Genomic DNA, 20000 nt, shown 5'->3' on the forward strand with positions numbered 1-20000 from the left:
TCATCCTTATTCCTCAACTTGTCCTCCTCCTCCTCCTCCTCCTCCTCCTCCTCCTCCTCTTTCCCTTTATCCCTTTCCTCCACCTCTTTCTCTCCCCTCCCAAGTTTAAGCAGCACAACCATGGAGCACAACACTGTCCCCCTCTTCCTCCCCTTCCTCCTCCTATTCCTCCTCCCCCTCCCCCTTCTCCCCCCCCTCCCCCCCCGGCGTGTGGTCGAAGTAAAAAGTGCCCTCCCTCGCCTCTGCTTTTTCCCCTTCATGCCTCCTTAAGTAGAGAGAGAGAGAGAGAGAGAGAGAGAGAGAAGAGAAGAGAAGAGAAGAGAAGAGAAGAGAGATGCATTAATACGAAAATACAGAAAGATAAACAAACAGACATATAGAAACAGACACAGATGCAGACAGACAGACAGACAGGCAAAGAAAGAAAGAAAGAAAGACAGCTCCGATCATAATAAAAAAGTAATTGGGGAATTGATGATTGCTTGAAAATAAGAATGATGACTAATAAGAACAAGAACAAGAACAAGAAGAACAAAGCAAAACAAGAACACGAAATAAAGAAAAAGAACAAGAACAAGAAGAACAAGGCGGAACAAGAACACTAAATAAAGAAAAAGAACCAGAAGAACAAGGCAGAAAAAGAACACTAAATAAATAAAAAAAACAAGAACAACAACAGTAATCGTAACACACACAATCATAAGCGACATAAGAGGAAAAAAAAACTGCATAATAAACATCAGAATAAACGACACAACGGCATCAAAATCCAAACTGAACCCAACCTCATCGATTCTCAAAGGCGGGAGAGACATCTTAATATGACTTCTAATATCGAACCTTTATACTCCGAGTGCTCAGCGTCCCTCCTTACCACCCGGCGCCTCGCGTGTCAGGTCCTTAAGGAGGCCACAACGAGCGGGTCTGGACGCCGATTTACATAACGTGTTCGCCGAAGAAAATAAGAAGAAAAATAAAGAAACTGGAGGAAAAAGAATAATAAGCCTTGCCGATTTCCAGCGATGTTAATGATATTGCTTGAGTGTGTGTGTGGAAGTGGGGGAAAGGGGGGAGGGAGGGGGGTGTTTGTGTGTGTGTGTGTGTGTGTGTGTGTGTGTGTGTGTGGTTCTGTGTGTGTGTGTGTGTGTGTGTGTGTGTGTGTGTGTGGTTCTGTGTGTGTGTGTGTGTTAGAGTAAGAGAGAGAGAAGTCAAAGATCAAAGTCATAATCTACACACACACACACACACACACACACACACACACACACACACACACACACACACACAGAGGCTTACGGTGAGACCTTTGTGTGTGTGTGTGTGTGTGTGTGTGTGTGGAATGAGGGTGAAGCTGTGTCGTCTTTGCTCTGCGTGTGTGGGTGGCAAGGCGCCCACACCCTCCCTCCTCCAGACCCCCCCCCCTCCTCCTTCCCCCCCACCCCCCCCCCACACGGAGAGGAAGTGGATGCTTTTTTAGAAAACATCGCTTTTTTCCATAATACGAAGAGGGTTGTGCTAATCCATGTGTGTGTGTGTGTGTGTGTGTGTGTGTGTGTGTGTGTGCGTGTGTGTGGATTTATCTGTGACTCCTCAGGATGGTGAGTCAAGGTGCAGGAGGAGGAAGAGAAGGAGCAGGAGGAGGAGGAGGAGGAGGAGGAGGAGGAAGAGGGAGGAGGAATGCAAGAAGTTAGACGAAAGAAAGGAAATATGTGCGTGTAGTAGTAGTAATAGTAGTAGTAGTAGTAGTAGTAGTAGTAATAGTAGTAGTAGTAGTAGTAGAAATAGTGTCAGCAATCTGTTTGTCTATCCACGTTTCCGTTTGTCCGTTTGTCTGTTAAGTGTATTTCTCTCTGTTAGTGTGTCTTTTTATCAACCTCTTTCTATACCGGTCTGTCTGTTGAAAGCTCTGTTAATCTTTCCCTCTGTCTGTCTGTCTATTAGTAGCATCGCCACCTGTCTTTTTGGTGTTCCGTCTTCCTCTCTGTCAGTTTGGCATCGTGGCTGTCTCTCTGTCTGTTAAGTAGCATCTCCAGTTGTCTGTTAGGTGACAAATCATTGCCTGTCTGTTTGGCGTCGTTTCTGTCTGTCTGTTTTTTTGTTTAGTAGCATCTCCATTTGTCTGTGTGGTGTCCTGTCTAAGTATCTGTCTGTCTGTCTGTCTGTCTGTCTAGGGCTTGAAAGTCAGCAAAAACAAAAGAGAATCAACACACGGCTATCAAGAGCTCTCCAGGACTTGTGTGGAAATCAGCCCATCAGAGAGAGAGAGAGAGAGAGAGAGAGAGAGAGAGAGAGAGAGAGAGAGAGAGAGAGAGAGAGAGAGAGAATGTCATTAATCTTGATCGTTTTTCCTCAATAATCGTCACCTATTATGATGATAGTTGATCCCCTCTTCCCCCTCCTCTTCTTCTTCCTCCTCCTCCTCCTCCTCCTCCTCCTCCTCCTCCACCTCCTCCTCATTATCATCATCCATCATCATCTCTTCATCAACATAATGAAAGCAATCAAGTAGAATTTTGCCGAACCTGAAATTAAATGAGCACTGCTTTTTTGTTCCCCGCTCTCTGCCCGCTTGACTGGCTGTGTGTCTGTCTGTCTGTCTGTCTGTCTGTCTGTTGCATCTGTCTTTCTTGTCGGGTAACTGCTAGGGGGTCTCTGGCTGGCTGACTGGCTAGATTTGTGTCTGTCTGTGTCTGTTTGTCTGTCTTTCTATGTCTCTCTTTGTCTTTATGTATGTCTGTGTCCGTTTGTCTGTCTGTGTCTTTCTTTGCCTGTCTGTGTTTGTCTGTCTATCGTTGTCTGTCTGTGTCCGTTTGTCTGTTTGTATGTGTCTTTCTGTTTGTCTGTTTTTCTTTGCCTGTCTGTGCTTATCTGTCTATCGTTGTCTGTCTATATCTTTGTATGTCTGTGTCTGTGTGTGCCTCTGTGTTTGTTTCTTTGTGTGTCTCGGTCTGTCTTTGTTTGTCTGTTTTTGTCTGCCTGTCTTTCCGTCTGTCTACCTGTCTGTCCGTCCGTCTCTCCTTCACAACGTTAAATTTATCGTCATTAGTATACGGGTTTGCGGTTTGAGGCAGACGGATGCGACGCTGCAAATGACAGGCGATGGAAAAACTCTTGCCTCGGAGCTAGTGAGAGTGTGTGTGTGTGTGTGTGTGTGTGTGTGTGTGTGTGTGTGTGTGTGTGTTTTGATAGCTACGTGTGAATTTATGTTAATGTTTTTATGATCATGATTTTTAATGGTCTTGCCCAAAGGTACAAAAGGCGAATAATTCTTTTTGGTGCGGTTTTGATTTTTTTTTTCCTTTCTCTCTCTCTCTCTCTCTCTCTCTCTCTCTCTCTCTCTCTCTCTCTCTCTCTCTCTCTCTCTCTCTCTCTCTCTCTCTCTCTCTCTCTCTCTCTCTCTCTCTCTCTCTCTCGCTCTCACTCTCTCTGAACTGAACAGACGAGGGAAACATGCAAATAATAAGTCCACAAAAATACTCCCTGGACATTCTTCTCCTCTTGACGTTTATAATCCGGCTATTGTTATTTTTTCTTTATAGTTTTCGTCTATTTCTATTTTTCGTTTTCTATTTTTATTTGTGTCATTGGTTTGTTTCTCTTATTCGTCTGCTTCTATTTCTATTTTTTTCTTCTTATTCTATGTTTTCTATTCTTCTCTTTCGTTTGTTTCTCTTTTCATCAATATTCACACCGTCCTTTCTAAATATGAGTTTTGCTACCTTGGTTTTATTCCTTTAGCTTTTAAGACTTAAGTAAAAAAGTTGATGCATTGAATAGGGGAACAGAAATTAAGGAGAACAGAAGAAACTGAAGGACATGAACATTGAATCAGCGACTACTCCATGAAACTGAATCGAGGCCTGTTTCCAGCTTAGTCCATCAACGCCAACTCTGGTTACATGGGCACTTGGGTTGTTTCTGTACGAGACAACCCTGAGTGGAGGAGACTAAAAGGACGCCACAGTAACTCATGGGGCAGGTTGAGCGATCCTGCCGGGAGAGGCGCGAGATGGACGGGTAAGCTGTGTGGAGGCTTGCTCTTGGCGACCGTTGGGGGCTGTGCTAGTGAGTGAAGAGTTGCACCCCCGGGAGTATGCATCCCTTTAGTAGTAGCAGTAGTAGTAGTAGTAGTAGTAGTAGTAGTAGTAGTAGTAGAAGTAGTAGCAGTAGTAGTAGTAGTGGTAGTAGTAGTGTAAGGTGGATGGGATAGATGAGTAAGGGAAGGGAGACAGACAATGAAGGTAATCGGATGGTGCCAAGGTCCGTATATGTGTCACAGTAGCAGGCGGCAGTGGTGGGCAAGGAGGAGGAAGTTTAGGGGAAGGGCGAATGTCAGTGGGTCAGTGATCATCGGGGTGAGGCACGTGGGTCGCCTGTGTGAGAAAGTGAGTCAGTTTGGGTCACTCTTGCCCTGGCCGGCACTCAGGCGTGACTCAGACGGGGCGAAAGTGATGTGTTGCGAGTGTCTGTTTTGTTGATTTTCTGAAGGACTTGTTATTTTTTTGTATAGTTGCATTTGCTTTGTTAATTCCAGTAAGACCTGTTTTTTTCCGCTTGCCTTTGTTTGAATTGGTTTGATTTCTTTAAGGACTTTTTTTTTATTACATTTGCCTTCGTAGTATCACGCCTTTGTATTATTACTCCTCTGAGGTGCAGTTATTAGCGTTCCTGACTACGAATCTGCGGGCCTGGGTTCGTATCCCGGCCTGGGCTCTCGGCGTGCAACCCACCCAGCTATTCATCCTTCATTACGAGCTGATTAATAAATGGGTACCTGGGGAAAACTTGGGAGGGTAAACTGTGGCAACCCGGATGTCACACTGGCCCACGGACGGGTCAAGGGTTCTTCCCCACCACAGGGTCAATGGCCGATGGGACGGAGATGATCACCGCCGCCACGCGCAGCTATAGCGTGTGCTCCCAACCTTACCTTTGTATTAGTTTGATTTCGTTAAGGACTCGGTGTTTTTACATTTGCCTTTGTTTTGTTGATTTGAATATGGACTTTTTTTGTCTGTCCTGTGGAAATGTTAAGGACTTTAATTCGATTTGACCTTGTTTTGTTGATTTTGTTCACGACATGTTTCTTTAAGTTTGCTTCTCTTTTGTTTTGAATTGCTTTGATTCTAAGGATTCATTTTTTTACATTCGCTTTTGTTTTGTTGATTTTGTAAAGGACTTTTTTTCTGTTGTTGTTCTTGAATTGTTTTGCTCTCATCAGGGACTTTTCTTTCCTTTGTGTGCATTTTAAACTATTTTTTCATGCTCTGTGGAATACTGCTTTGTACGTTTTTCCTCCTGCTGTTTGTATTCAGAAGCGCTTCCATTTGTTAAGTTTTCACTGGTTATATTCTCATTAGGGACTTTTTTTTCGTGTGTGTGTGTGTGTGTGTGTGTGTGTGTGTGTGTGTGTGTGTTTTCCATGCTTAGTGAAATACTGTTTTATATATTTTTCCTTCTGTCTTTTTTTTATTTTGTTATGTAGTTTTATTGATGGGAGTAGAGCAAAGTGTTTTGTTCGTTATTATTTTTTTGGTGTGTAACTTTCGTCGTTAGTTGTTTAGGTTGTTTATTTGGTCGTTTTTCATTCCTGAGGCTGTAGTTTCTTTGTCTTAACGATGCTTGAAAATAAATAATAATGGCAGTGAATTCTGAATATAAATGAAACTTAGGTACATTTCTCGTTAAAGTCACTGTTAAGGGATCTGTTGTTTCCTTATGACCGCAAAAAAAAGAATAGAGAAAATGAAAATGTTAAGTAATATGTATACCAGAAAGCGGCAGAAAAAAATATTAAAAAGGAAAGAAAATTAAGGAATGAAACAGGAGAGAATTACACCAAAAGCAAATAGGAAGAAACGAAAAAAAAGTTAATAAAAGAGTTACTAAAAAAAATGAAATATATAGAATATTAACAGATAATACTTACACAAAGAAATACCAAAGAAAATAGATTAAGAGACGCGGAAACAAAAATAAATGAGAAAATATATATATCGGTAAAAAAATAAGAAGGAAAAGCCGAAGATAATGAGATACAATAAGTTCGAATTAATAGATGAGGAAAAAATACATACATACACAGACATACCAAAGATCAGGCGAAGGAAAAATACAATAGAAGTCTCATGAACTGATAAAAAAAATCACACACACACACACACACACACACACACACACACACACACACACACACACACACACACACACACGGGGTTCAAGACGGATGTTGGTAATTACCTTTTTTTTCCCAATCTTTAATAATTCAACGTTTCCATTATTTTCGTGCGGGCAATCAGACGCGTCCTGCGGTGGCAACAGGGAAAAAAATACCGAACTGAAGGATGGCAGGACAGCGAACACAGGCCGGACAGGACGGAGCAGGGCAGTGACAAGTGGTAGGGCAGGGAAGGACGAGGAGGGTGGACGAGGGACAGCAAGACAGGGGATAAGACGGAGAACAGCAGGACAGAGCAGGATAGGACGGGGAAGAGCAGGGCAGAGGGGTAGGATGGGGGTACAGCAGGACAGAGCAGGGTAGGACAGGCAGGATAGGACGGGGAAGAGCAGGGCAGAGGGGTAGGATGGGGGTACAGCAGGACAGAGCAGGGTAGGACAAGCAGGATAGGACGGGGAAGAGCAGGACAGGGGTATAGGACAGGGGACAGCAGGATAGTGACGGAGTAGAAAAGTGCAGCAGGACAGGGTAGAGTAGCGTGCCATGGTAGAGTAGCGTGCCATGGTAGAGTAGCGTGCCATGGTAGAGTAAAGCAGTGACAGAATCCAATCATTCACTCACTCAATCATCCACTCATTCACTCGCTCACTCATTTGCTCATTTACTTGTATACTCATTCACTTGTTTATTAATGTACTCGCTTACTCATTCATTCCATTTAGTCAATCAGTCAGCCATTCAGTCAGTCAGTCAGTCAGTCAGTCAGTAAGTCCGGCAGGCAGTTGGTTCATTCTTCACCCCCACCCAGTTATTCCTGCAGTCAGTTTTTCAGTTAGTCACCCACTTGGCCACCCATCCCCTCAAGCAGTTAGTTTCATTCACTCACTCTTTCTCTCAGTGAACGTCGGGCAACGATGATATTCTCCTCCATGCCCAACAAACCTTATGACGACAAAAACTGATCGAATGTTTCAAAATACTTAATGGCTTTACGAATTTGTGGCTTTACCGTGTAGCAGCGACGGGCCAAATTTGTGCCATGATATAAACCCCCAAAAATAGATGATACATAATCTGATCACAAATGCTTTGATATATATTATGAAATGGTTTGTGTGAGGGGTGATTTTTTCTCATTTTTCTCGCTTAGAGGGACCATTAAGAAACATGATCCCCGCTGCTACCGGGTTAAATTGTTTTGATCGATGACACGTTCCGAACGAGATAAAATGGCACAAAACTGAAGTGTAAACAAAGAAATTCAGACTTGCCCCAAAATTTTCTTCACCAACGTTGTAGCGCGAGAATGGAAGAAGCTCCCAACTTCAGTGGTCCAGTGCAACGCGATTAATTCATATAAAAACAACCCCGACCGACACTTCCTTTAATTTGATATTCACTAAAGTCGAAATGCAAAGTCTTGGTGGCATCAAACATTAAATTTGATAGAATTCACTTTAAAGTTTAATTACCATACGGTCTGTGTGGTCTGAATATCTGTAAAAATCTATGTAAATCAGTCAGTCAGTTAGTTAATTAGTTTATCGTTTCCTCACCCTATTATTTACTCTTGCATTCAGTTCGGCATTTAATCACCCACTACTTATCCAGTCACTCAGCCGCTCACTCATCAACTCTCATCCAGCCTACCGTTGCCAGATTGTCGTACTCAGACCATATAGTATTTACCGGTTTCTGGCGCCTAACTATTGCCAAGAAACATCAGGAACTAACTATTTTAACGATAATTTTAAGTGAACCTCCTTAATGGGGTCCACGAAACAGTTTTTGGGTCGGAAGTCGGTAAATTTAAGAGGCTGAGTACGACAATCTGGCAACTTTGATCCAGCCGCTCATTCCCTCCTTCATATTTTCCAGCCGGGTTTTGTGTCGTCGCTCCTGGCCTCGTGTTGGGTCTCAGCACACAGGAATCTCGCCGCGAGTGTTTAATTGAGATGAGGCCGATTTTTCCTGCGTTCCATCTCTGGTTCGCACGCTTGATTTATTTATTATTCGCTCATTGAATTGTTCTTTCGTCTGTGTGTTTAGCTTTTTCTTAATTGGCGTTGATTCTTCGCTGGGAGTTTGTTTGAAATAATTTATAAGATATTTTGATGTATATATTTGTTTTGTGTTATTTTGTTTATTTTTCTTTATCTGTTTCTTGACTTGATTTCATTATTGCCGAGTTTTTATTGAGTTGTTTTTTTTAAGTGAGTTTGAAGGAAATTTTTACTTTTTTTTTATACAGTACCTGATTCTTATAGTAACTTTTTTATTATTATTATTTCTTGTACCGTCAGCTATATTTTCTCATTTTTTTCAGTAAGTTTATTTGATCATCAACAATATGTATAACTATCCTTCTCAATGGTAATACACAGATGTTTGAATATGTTTGTGTGTGTGTATGTGCGTGAAGGTACAGGTGTAAAGGTCTCGGGAAAAATCATGGTGTGGAGGCGTACAGATGTGCCGCACAGGTGTATGGGTCGTATTTTAAATAATTTCGTCGCTCGAGTTCACATATTTGACAAGGCTTTCGTATGAGTTGTGATCATTTCCGGGAGTAGTTTTATGACCCCGGTGGTAGTTTGATCCTTCCACAGTAGCTTGAGCCTAAAGAAACACTCATTAGAACCCGACTGACTCCCTCTTTGACCTTTAGAAAGAGCTGATGTGAGAAGCGAGACTGTTTTATAATACCGCCCTATGTGTCTGCCTGAATATGCCTGAGTTTATGCACAGACATCTATAGGTATGTAGGTTTATGAAAAGTATGTTTATGTGTATTAATATGTATCTGTATCAATGTGCTTTTGTATGTACGTGCGTGTAAGGATGTATGTGATGATGAAGGCATGTTGATGTGTAAATATGTGTATGTGTGTGTATGCTGTATGCCTATGTGCGTATATGTGTATGTGTATATGCATGTTTGTGTGTGTGCGTGTTCAGGGATATGCTGCTGTGTGTGTATTTGTTTTTGTATTTATGTGTTTAAAGTGATAAACTACGAAGGCTCCTCAATACTTTATTAATGCGCAAGGTTCGTAAGAGAGCTTCGACTCGTCTTCGGCTTTATTTATTTATTATATTTGTTTTGTTAATATCCATCGCCTACTGGAGACAAATATAAATACCAGAATACCAGTCTCTCTCTCTCTCTCTCTCTCTCTCTCTCTCTCTCTCTCTCTCTCTCTCTCTCTCTCTCTCCCCCCCCCCCCCTCCGTGTTACTGGAGTGTGTCGGACAACTAATTATATATATAATTCGATTTTATTTGGTGTTAATTGATATCTGGAAGCCTCGAAAGGTTGCCAGACGATCTATTACCTCGAGAGTTTTTTTTCTTTTCTTTTTTGCCCCCCCGTGACGGTAAAGGCAAAGAGCAGGTAAAGGTAGACGAGGACTGACTTGCTTCTTTGTGTGTGTGTTTTCAGAGTTTATACGTGTTTGTTTGTTTTTTTTCGTCTTCTTGCAACTTGTTAATCTTCGTGTAATGTCTCGCGATTGCTATTGTGGAAAGGTTAGCAAGGAAGGGCGGTGGTATTTATGAGGTTTATTTCTTCTTCTTTTTCCTTTTTCGATTTGAAGTGAAAGGTGAAGATAAAGTAAAAGGCTGTGAATGTATTGAGGAAACACACACACACACACACACACACACACACACACACACACACACACACACACACACACACACACACCTTGATGAGTGACAAAATGAGAAATAGTGTTGATTCATCCAGTCATATGAGCAAGACAGAGGGCTCTGGCGGATCACGGGTGAGAGGTCAAAAACAGTCTCAAAAATGGGCCGGGTGTCAAGAACGCCAGATATCACCAGATGACGCCTTTACATTCACTAGAAAGACGAAGAGTGCGGGGAGATCTGATAGAATTACTCTCATGGGTCAAGGGTTACAACAAAGGCGATATAAGTAAAGTACTGAGAATTAGCCAGCAGGATAGAACACGCAGTAATGGATTTAAATTAGAAAAGTATAGATTTAGGAGAGAACTAGGCAGGCATTGGTTTAGTAATAGGGTGGTGGGGGAATGGAATAGACTCAGCAATCACATAGTGAGTGCAGGGACGATAGCTTGTTTTAAGAGTAGACTGGATAGTTACATGGACGAGGACGACAGGTGGCAGTGAGGTGTGGGTGCAGTAAGGTGACGGGGTGCTGGATGCGTGCCTCCTCCAAGACGCCGCCCCGCACGCTGACCACTCGCCCGCCGCCTCCCGGAACACGCTGTTATTTTTCCAGATTTGCCCCACACAAGACACGTTTGGTATTTCAGTAGCAATGTCCTCTAATCTTAATGGCGTACTACCGGTCTGTTCCCACTTAGCTGTCCTACGTCCAGCCAGATCAGACACACGCTTAGTCGGTAATTTCTAAAACTGGTATCTCGTTAATGATAGAATCTGTGGCGTGCTATTTACTTCTGCACGTGATATATCGGTTAATAATGAAATTGTTCCACGTGTTATTCCTGCAACTGATAGTTTGCTAATTGCTTTAATCATGGAATTTGAACCATGTTGTATCTGTCTCTGCATCTGACATCTCGTTTTGATAAGATAATTTGGGCAACGTTTATTTGTTTTATTTTTGTTTATTCACTTTCTCTTTTTTCGGTATATTTGTTTATATGTTTATTTGTTCATGTTTATTTCAGTCCCGCATTTAAATTTTGTTCCACGTGTTATTTCTGCAACTGATGTCTTTTCTATCTTGTTTTTTTTGTTTTTTGTTTTTTTTGTTTTTTTTTAACTCTAATAACACACGTAGAATCTGGTGATATCATTGCCGCGGCTCATCATCATCAGTGTCGACGCTAATTACATCGTGATTATCCCTGTTACTGCTGACTTACACCCCTCCTGTCCTTGCTGCGAGGGGGTGGGGGGGGGAGGAGGAGGAGAAGGAGGAGGAGGGGGGAGTGTCCATCATCATTACTATTCAGATGATTTATTTTACAGTAGAGGAAACAGCTCAGGGGCAAAAACAAAGAGATAAAGTAAAGGAAAACCCACCGAGAACTACACCAATAAAAGCAAAATAGAAGGGATCGGCCAAAAGACAGATCAGTTCCGGATGGAGAGGTGTCTTGATGATGATGATAATGACGATGACGATGATGGTGATGAACGATTGTATCACAGCGACGTGTTAGCATAATATAAATAAAGCGAACGAGGCGAGACACTAAGCCGGGAATCAAGTCTTTTTAGTCATCTTTTTTTTTTTTTCTGCTCTTAAGTCTGCAGGAAATTGGGGTCTTTCTTCCTCCTCCTCCTCCTCCTCCTCCTCCTCCTCCTCCTGCTTGGATCCTGTCTGCCCCGACCGCTTGGGTATAGCAGGTCTTATTATGCAAGTTCTTGGTCTGTCTGTCGGTTTTTCTTTCCTGTTTGCCTCATCCTCCTCCTCCTCCTCCCCCTCTTCCTCCTCTCCTCCTCCTCCTCCTCCTCCTCCTTCACCTTCTGCGTCTGTCTTATTTATCTCCTTGCTTCATCTTTCTGCTAATTCTTCTTTCCTTCTCTTCTCTACTTTTCTTCTTTTTTATTTCCTTCTTTCTTCTAATATATCATTCTTCTTTCTGTTCATCTTCATCATCATCATCATCATCATCGTCAAAATTGTAGTCACTTCCATCATCATCACCATCTTTCTCTTCTTCTTATCATCATCATCATCATCATCACATCATCATCATCATTATTATTGTTATTATTATTATTATTATTATTATTATTATTATTATTATTATTATTATTATCATCCTTCCATTGAACATTTACTTGAGGTAGGGCTTCTTTGTGTGTGTGTGTGTGTGTTAATTATCACGGCACACCTGGCAACTAATTACCTGTTTTTGGAGTTAATTACAATTGGATAAATGCAACCAAGTCCGTTAATCTCTCTCTCTCTCTCTCTCTCTCTCTCTCTCTCTCTCTCTCTCTCTCTCTCTCTCTCTCTCTCTCTCTCTCTCTCTCTCTCTCTCTCTCTCTTAATATCTTCTTTTGGTCTACTTCATCTTCTAAATAATGGAAAACGAACACGCCAGCTACTCTCTTCCTCCTCCTCCTCCTCCTCTTCCTCCTCCTCCTCTTCTTCCTTCTTCTTTCAATCGTCATAATTATGTTATTTTTTTCTCTCCTTCATAGCAAAATTGTAAAGAAAGATCTCCGTCTCAGTCTCTTTCTCCTTCTTCTTCTCCTCCTCCTCCTGCTCCTCCTCCTCCTCCTCCTCCTCTTCCTTCTCCTCCTTCTGGTTTTTCTCGCAAATTAATAAAAGGTGAAGGATGAGGAGAAACAGGAGAAGGAAGTGGATTATAAAGGGAAGAGGAAGATGAGGAGGAGGAGGAAAAGGAGTACGGAAAATAGGAGTAGGAGGAGAAGGAGGAGGAGGAGGAGGAGGAGGAGGAGCAGACGCTAAATATCACCGACACAAGTTATTGCTATTATTAAAACCAATCGACGTGTTTTATACCCGTTCCTCCTCCACTTAGGCGCCGTTTCCCTCCCCTGTTTCCTCCACTCTCCTCCACTTTACCTCCAGCGCGCCCGGAGAGAGAGAGAGAGAGAGAGAGAGAGAGAGAGAGAGATGGTACGCGTATTTTTTTTTTCTCGCCCTCGTCTATTCCGTCTTTATGTCGTTATTTGGAGTCGTGTTATTGATTTTTATTGGATTTTATTTTTCCGTTTGTCGTTTTTGTTCCCTTTGGTGTTTGCGGTTGCCTTAATCGAGTTTTTATTTCGTTTTTTTTTTTCCCTCGTTCAGTTCGTCCTTAAAAGTCGTTATTTGGAGTCGTGTTATTTATTTTTATGGATTTTATTTTTCCGTTTGTCATATCCTCGCCGTCTCGTGGCTGCCCTAATTGTTTTTTTGTTTTTTCGTTTTTTTCCCGCCCTCGTTTACTCCGCGTGTGTCATTATTTCGTGTGGTGTTATATATATATTTATGGGATTTTATTGTTCCGTTTGTCGTTGTTGTTTTTTTGTCGGCTTTTAATTTTGTGGTCGCCTTTTCTTCGATTTTTTTTTTTATATGTATTCTAATTTTTCGTTTTCTCTTTTTTTTCAGAAATGGAGACTGCTCAACAACGGACAAAACAGTAGTAGGTAAGAAAAGAACCTTGCCCTAATGTTTATCCTTGCTATTCTGGTCTTTTGTACTAATCCCTCTATATATAATTTTCCCTGTCAACATTTTTCCATCAGTAGCATCAGGTGACCTCCATGTTTCTTTTGTTTATATTAATTTTCATGGATTTTTCACCTCTGACATATTTTCTTCTTTTTCTTTTTAATTGGTGAGGGAGGGAAGGGTTGAAGGGATATACAGAAGGAAGGGAAGGGAGGAGGAAAGAAGGAGGGGAGGAGAAGGAAGGGAAGGGAGTAGGAAAGGAGGGAAGGGAGGATGAAAGAAGGAGGGGAGGGAGTATAAAGGGTTGAGGTGAAGGGAGGTAGGAGGAAGGGAGGGGGAAGGAGTAGGAGAAGGGGAGGAAACGGTGCAGTTGAGGGAAAGTAGAAAGAGGGGAAGGGAGGGAGAGTATGAGAGGGGAGGGAAAAAAAGAGTTAAAATGAGGAGAGACAGAAGTATGGGAGAGAAGGGGGGAGAGGGAAGGGAAGGGTGGGGAGAGTATGGGAGAGAGGGGAGGAGAGGGAAGGGAAGGGTTGGGAGACTATGGGAGGGAGGGAGGAAAGTTAAAAAGACAAGACTCTCTCCTTCAGTGCTCTTGAGGCTTCTTGATGGTCCCTCTTTGCTCTTCTGACACCTCCTCCTCCTCCTCCTCCTCCTCCTCCTCCTCTTCCATATTTTTCTCCCCATTTTTTCCTTTTATAACTGTTCTCCCTTTATTTTTTATTTTTTTGTTTTCGTGTTATTTCTTTTCACGTTGATCCCATTTTGATTCTTTAGATGTACATAGTTTTATTATAATTGTACTCTCTCTCTCTCTCTCTCTCTCTCTCTCTCTCTCTCTCTCTCTCTCTCTCTCTCTCTCTCTCTCAGCCTCTTTCCTCACAGAGATTTCCTTTCAAACTCTTGGAAATCACTTTGTAATACACCGACTCACTCTCACCCACGAGGAGGAGGAGGAGGAGGAGGAGGAGGAGGAAGGCGAGAAGTGGAGCAATAAAGAGGGGACTAGAGAGAGAGAGAGAGAGAGAGAGAGAGAGAGAGAGAGGTCAAGGGGTCGGAGGGAGAGTGAGGGGAGGAAGGAAAGTCACTAAAACTTGTAGATGTGGAATGTGTGAGTGTGTGTGTGTGTGTGTGTGTGTGTGTGTGTGTGTGTGTGTGTGTGTGTGTGTGTGTGTGTGTGTTTGATTTCGTTCGTTCATCCACACAATCAAAACAATCCCTACTTCAACAACTACTACTACTACTACTACAATCACCAACAACAACACTACCACCACTCCCCTCCATAACCAGTACTACCACAAATACCCACATCTTCCCTCCACCACCACAACCACCACCACCACCACCGCTTTAATAAGGCCAGCGTAACAAGCTTAGTGTCCAGTGCAACCACTTAGCGCCAGTAGACTTGTTGTAAATCAGCGGATGGTAAACAGAGAGAGAGAGAGAGAGAGAGAGAGAGAGAGAGAGAGAGAGAGGGGAAGAGGGGTGAAGGGAGAAGGAAACAGGGATAATAAAAACGGCTTAAAGAAAAGAAAACAGAGAGAGAGAGAGAGAGAGAGAGAGAGAGAGAGAGAACACGGATAAAGAAAAAAAAAACAATAAGTTAAAACAACGTAAGGTTGAGGGTGTGATTTTGAACCTTGAAAATAAACAAAATAAAAAGAGAAAGGATTAAAAAATAGAAAAAAAAGATGTAAGGAAAGTGTGAGTACGTGTTCTCTCTCTCTCTCTCTCTCTCTCTCTCTCTCTCTCTCTCTCTCTCTCTCTCTCTCTCTCTCTCTCTCTCTCTCTCTCTCTCTCTCTCTCTCTCTCTCTCACACACACACACACACACACACACACATTAAACAAACAAACACGCTAATATGGAGAACTCGTGTGACGGCGGCTGACAGGGGAGTATCAGTGGGGGGGAGGGAGGGGAAGGGGGAGAAGGGAGGGAAGGAGGGAGAGGAGAGGGAGGAAAAGAAAAAAAAAGGGGGAGAGAAGTACAGGAAGGGGTGATGGGAGGATGGGATGGAATGGGAGGAAGAGGAGGTGGGGAGGTTAGGAGAAGAAGAGTAAGAAAGAGGGAGTGAGGGAGGGGAGAGGGATGAGGAGGGGACGGGAAGGGGAGTAGAAGTAGAAAGGGAGAGAATAGATGAAGGAAGAGTAGAATGGGAGGGAGATGAAGAGGGAAGCTGGATGAAGGAGCGATGAAAGAGAAAGGAAAGAGGAAAATGAAGGAATGGAGGAGGAGAGAGGAAAGGACGGGAAAAGTTAATGAAAAAATAAGGAAATAAAAGATCCCGAAAAAGAAAGAGAAAAACAAGAAAACAAATGATGCAGAAGGTACGAAGAAAATGCGGAAAGAAACGCAATGAAAAGAAAATAGGGAAGAAGGAGAATTAAGGATGTGGAGGAAGTAAGGAAAGATTGGACGAGGGAGAGAAGGTTGTAGAGGAAAAGAAGATAAGGGAGGGAAGATACATAATGAGGCAGAAAAAGAAGAAAACAGGGAGAGAGAAACGGATCGAAAAGGAATTAAGAAAAGACAATAAAAAAACACCAGGAAGACAAAGAACTAATAAAAACAAAGAGGCAAAAAGACAAGCCGTTGACAAGAGGAAATAAAGAGAGGAAAGAAAAGAAAGAGGAAGACGAGAAACAAGAGCAACAATAACATAAATGGAGGAAAAGGAAGAGGATGAGAAGAGAGAAGAGAAGGGAAGAAAGAAGAGGAGGAGGAAGCGAAAGAGGAAGATAAGAGGAGAAAAAGTGTTACTGGAAATAGTGAAAAAAAAATGTAGGAGCGAAAACAAAACAAAAATACGATAAAAATTTAAAGGCAGGAAGAGAGAGAGAGAGAGAGAGAGAGAGAGAGAGCGTTCAATGACTAGCTCTCACCTCTCTCTCCCTCTCTCTCTCTGTTTAGCTATGACCGGCAGATTATATGCTGCTGTGTGTGTCCAACCGCCCCCTTCTTCCCTCCTCCTCCTCCTCCTCCTCCTCCTCCTCCTCCTCCTCCTCGTCTTCTTCCTCAGTCAGGGTTATAATTTTTTTTCTTCTTCCTTCCTCTTTCATTCATTCCCGCCTGCATTTTTTTCATATGTAGTGTTTGTGTTTGTCTTTCCTCTCTCTCTCTCTCTCTCTCTCTCTCTCTCTCTCTCTCTCTCTCTCTCTCTCTATCTCTCTCTCTCTCATACAAAGCTGAGAGAGAGAGAGAGAGAGAGAGAGAGAGAGAGAGTTATGGGGCACCCTCGCTCAGTATAGTGGCGACGAGTGCCTGAGAAGGAGGAGGAGGAGGAGGAAGAAAAAGAAGAGAAGGAGGAGGAGGAGGAGGAGGGGAAGAAGGAGGAGGAGGAGGGTCACTAGGTCAACTCCACATGCCTCCCTTGACCTGCGCCATGACCTCTCCTCCGTCCTCCTCCCTCCTCCTCCTCCTCCTCCTCCTCCTCCTCCTCCTCCTCCTTATCATTCTCATTCAGGAATATAAGATTATACTGACCCTTTCTCGCATGTTTTCAGACAGATTGCAGCAAGACCTCAACCTATATTCATATAATTCTCCCCCACAACCTAGATTGTAAGTAGCGAAAGTCAACAACAGAGTAAAGCAACAGTTAATGTCCGCATGACAGGTGGAGTGAGGTGTGGGTGCAGTAAGGTGACAGGTTACTGGTGCGTGCATAGCACCGCCGGTAAAACGAGGATCAAGCCTCCACCTCTGCCCCTGAAACTACACCTCACCCATCGGTGGTATTAGGGGGGATTCTGGGGCTGCCCTGTGTAGGCCACTAGTCCTCTTCCAGTCTCTGAGTATTTCTATGTTCTTATGTTCTTATGTAATGAAGTCATTTTCCCCCACAGCTTAGGTTACCAGTAGTGTAAGTTAAGGGTAGTAATTTCCTCTTATTTCTCTCTTTACTGTAAAATTTCCATGTCCCTTTCTTCCTTAAAGGCACATGGTGTTCTCTTCTAACTATTTCCTGCCGGCACGTTGCCGGAGGGAGAGGTGGGTGGGGAGGAGCCTTCATCTTTTCTGTCCTGTCCTACCACACGTAGATTACTAGTAGTAGCGGTAGTAAACAGACACCCTCGCCATAGACCGATAGGTCTTCTGGTGTCTGTTTTTCCTATGTATTCCTATGTATTCTCGTCCCCAGGTGCACTAGACTAGGGAAATACCAGAGAGAGAGAGAGAGAGAGAGAGAGATGCAACACTAAGGCCGCGTGAAGGTCATTGTCAGCGATCAGCACAAGTCAGCAGGACAGCAGGAATGAGCCGAGTCAGCAATGTTTTCCTCCGTACGAATAAAGAGAGGAGGAAGAGAAGGAGGAGGAGGAGGAGGAGGAGGAGAAGGCGGAGGAGGAGAAGGAGGAGGTGGAGGAGGAGGAGGAGGAGGAGAAAGAAATAGGAAGAAAATCTGAAAGAGCTTTATAATTTTTTCAGTAGTAATAGTAGTAGTAGCAGTAGCAGCAGTAGTAGTAGTAGTAGTAGTAGTAGTAGTAGCAGTAGCAGTAGCAGAAGCAATATAAGCAGATAATTTTTCCATAACTTTTTGATGGCATGTTTTTTTCAATTTATTTTACTCTTGCTCTCAAACAACAACAACAACAACAACAACAACAACAACATCAAAAGTGGTGGCTGAGGTGGCGGTGGCGGAGTGGTCAGCGTGCGGGCGCGGCGTCTACGAGTACGCAGGTTTGCATCCCGCCAGCCGCGATGAACAATATGGCAATTTTTCAGTCACCGCCGAGTGGCCTAAGGCTATCCACATGCCGTCCTGAAGACCACCCATCAACCCGAGCTCTAGATTCTCTCTCAAAGAGGATCAACGATGAGCTCCGGGGGACAGCATGAGCCTGCGCCATAACAGGGTGGAGCCGACCACTTTGCCCCCATTAGAAAGCCTATCGGGGCCATGGACCAAAACATTAAAAAAAACACCTGTATAGTTCTCGCAGCATCAGCTAGACGAAGAACAGCATCCAGGTGGGCAGGGAGGAGTGTAAGTGGAGGCAGGTGTGAACGCTATCTCTCCACGCCGCAGGGGAGGGAGGTGATGGAGATGTGGTGTTGGAGGAGCGGAGGAATGGAGGAAAGGTAGTGGTCGGGGAGATAAGAGGAGAGTGTGTGTGTGTGTGTGTGTGTGTGTGTGTGTGTGTGTGTGTGTGTGTGTAGGATGAACTGGAAGAAGAAATAAAAGAGACAATATACTTCTTATTTTCTTTTCTTCGTTTTCATTGTAGGGTGATCAAACAAACAAATATACAAACTAACAAACAAAACAACAGGAAGAGGAGAAGGTAAACGAAGACAAAATAAAGAAGAAAGGGAGGAGGCATTAGCGAAGAAGATAAAAGGAGTAAAAAAGGATATGGATGTAGAAAAGAAAAAGGAATAGGAGGAGGAAGAAGAAAAAGAAGAAGAAGAAGAGGAGGAGTCATCGTCATTCTCATTGCCTCGGAGAAAAAAGTTGAAAGGAAAAAACGAAAAGAAGAATGAGAGAGAGAGAGAGAGAGAGAGAGAGAGAGAGAGAGAGAGAGAGAGAGAGAGAGAGAGAGAGAGAGAGAGAGAGAGAGAGAGAGAGAGAAGGGGGGGTTCATCCATTATCTCACCTGTTACCCCTTCACCTGGCGGACCAATCAGCACTCACCTGGCTAAGAGGCCGAGGCGAAGGGATCAATCAGGAGGCAGGACCAGGAGCGAGAATGAGAGAGAGAGAGAGAGAGAATAAGAAAAACAGGAAGAAAGAAAAATCAAGAACTGCGAATGAGAGAAATAGGAAAAAAAAACGAAAGGAAAAAAAGCAAATAGAAAGACAGACAGAGAAAAAAAAAATAGAGAATAAAAAGGAAGAGAAAAAAAATAAGAACTGAGAGAACGAGAAAGAGAGAAGTAGAAAATAAAGAAAGGAAAAAAGGAAAATTCAGAAAAAAATAAAACTTGACTCAACCATCACTATTTTTCTTCCTCAGTGCTAGAAAAGAAGAAAAATGAAGAAATAACGAAGAGAGAGAGCCGGTTTAGCAGGATCGAGGTGATATCAGGCAAGGTGTGAAAACCGCTGTTAAGAGGACCAAAGACAGGTAGAGACTCACTAATTACCCTCACCTCTGGTTTCTAATGTATCCCACCCCTGGACAGGTATCAACGGGGGGGGGGGAGGGGGGAAGGGGAGGAGGTCTATGGGTGGAAGGAAGGGGGACGAGTGGGTAGGGTGGGAGGGAGGGAGGGGTGGTGGTGGAGGTGGTGGTGGTGGTAGTTTCAACACCTCTCAAATATCATCAACACCATCATTAAGCCGCCATGTCATCACCATCTGTCAGCCTCACCACCGCGCCATCTGTTCCACTCATCACCATTATCCTGGAATCACTTAACACCACCACTACCTCCATCACCATCACCACCACCACACCCATCACCAAAGCCACCATCACCACCAAATTTCATCTCTTCTTCCATCACCACCACTGCCATTGTCACTATACCTCCATCATCATCACCACCATCATCATCATCACTACCACCATCACCCTGCCCCATCATCATCATAATTATAAAAAAGTTTCTTCACATTCTTTCGTTTCATGTTTTTTTTCTTTTTTTTCCTTTAATTTTTTTTCATATTTCTCTTCTATTTACTATTTTTCATTTTCTTTTTGCTTTTTATG

The 20000-nt window shown here is 43.1% G+C and overlaps 1 protein-coding gene and 1 long non-coding RNA gene across 6 annotated transcripts in view; one reads left to right on the forward strand and one right to left on the reverse strand.

Annotated features, from left to right (window-relative positions):
• Positions 1–13482, forward strand: part of LOC126980489 (uncharacterized) — a 122784-nt gene extending 109302 nt beyond the window's left edge. Inside the window, exon 3 of the long non-coding RNA XR_007733265.1 lies at positions 13272–13482. This is a non-coding gene — a long non-coding RNA (uncharacterized LOC126980489). The remainder of the gene's footprint in view (positions 1–13271) is intronic.
• Positions 1–20000, reverse strand: part of LOC126980485 (transcription factor GATA-4-like) — a 210664-nt gene that overhangs the window by 113515 nt on the left and 77149 nt on the right. The window lies entirely within an intron of this gene.

The sequence above is a fragment of the Eriocheir sinensis genome, chromosome 44 (genome assembly GCF_024679095.1).
Source record: "Eriocheir sinensis breed Jianghai 21 chromosome 44, ASM2467909v1, whole genome shotgun sequence".
In the NCBI taxonomy this organism is placed as follows: domain Eukaryota; kingdom Metazoa; phylum Arthropoda; class Malacostraca; order Decapoda; family Varunidae; genus Eriocheir; species Eriocheir sinensis.